Source organism: Triticum dicoccoides, chromosome 6B, assembly GCF_002162155.2.
Source record: "Triticum dicoccoides isolate Atlit2015 ecotype Zavitan chromosome 6B, WEW_v2.0, whole genome shotgun sequence".
Lineage (NCBI taxonomy): Eukaryota > Viridiplantae > Streptophyta > Magnoliopsida > Poales > Poaceae > Triticum > Triticum dicoccoides.
In genome coordinates this window covers 51,458,985-51,459,701 of record NC_041391.1, presented here as the reverse complement: position 1 = coordinate 51,459,701, position 717 = coordinate 51,458,985, and positions in this window count along the sequence as shown.

The following is a 717-nucleotide window of genomic DNA, read 5'->3' as shown; positions in this document are numbered from 1 at the left end:
TGCCCCCCTTTAGTCCCGGTTGGTGCCACCAACCGGGACCGAAGCCCAATTTTCAGCAGCCCAAAGGGCGGGAAGCGGCGGCCTTTGGACCCGGTTGCTGGCACCAACCGGGACTAAAGGGGGGCATTAGTCCCGGTTGGTGACCAAAGGCCTTGTGCTGCCCCGCGCCAAATGTTTAGTCCCACCTCGCTAGTTGAGAGGGAGCCGCACCAGTTTATAAGGTGCGGTGCGGCTCCCCTCTCGAGCTCCTCTCTAAAGCAGGCTTTCGGGCCTAACTCTGCCATCTGTGCCTATGGGCCTACTGGGCCTTCCACGGGCCTGAATCCTGGCCCATAGGGTTTCTAGTCGTATTCAGGCCGTGGGGGCCCAGTAGGTGGCATTCTTTTTGTTTTTTTGTTTTATTTGTTGCTTTATTTAGTTTATTTTGGTTTTGGTTTATTTTTCTTTTGGTCTTTTGCTTTATTTTTTAATTCTTTTTGCTTTTAGTTTTAGAAAAATTATAAACTTTCTGTTAGTGCCATTAGTTTTCAAATCTGAAAACTCTTTTTTTGTTTTCTTTGTTGCTTTATTTATTTTATTTTGTTTCTACTTACAACAAAATACTTATTATTGCTATTTTTATTTTTTTTTCAGTTTTTTGTTCTGTTTTCTGCATTATTTAGTTTTTGTTGTTTTTTGCTTTATTTTTTAATTCTTTTTGCTTTTAGTTTTAGAAAA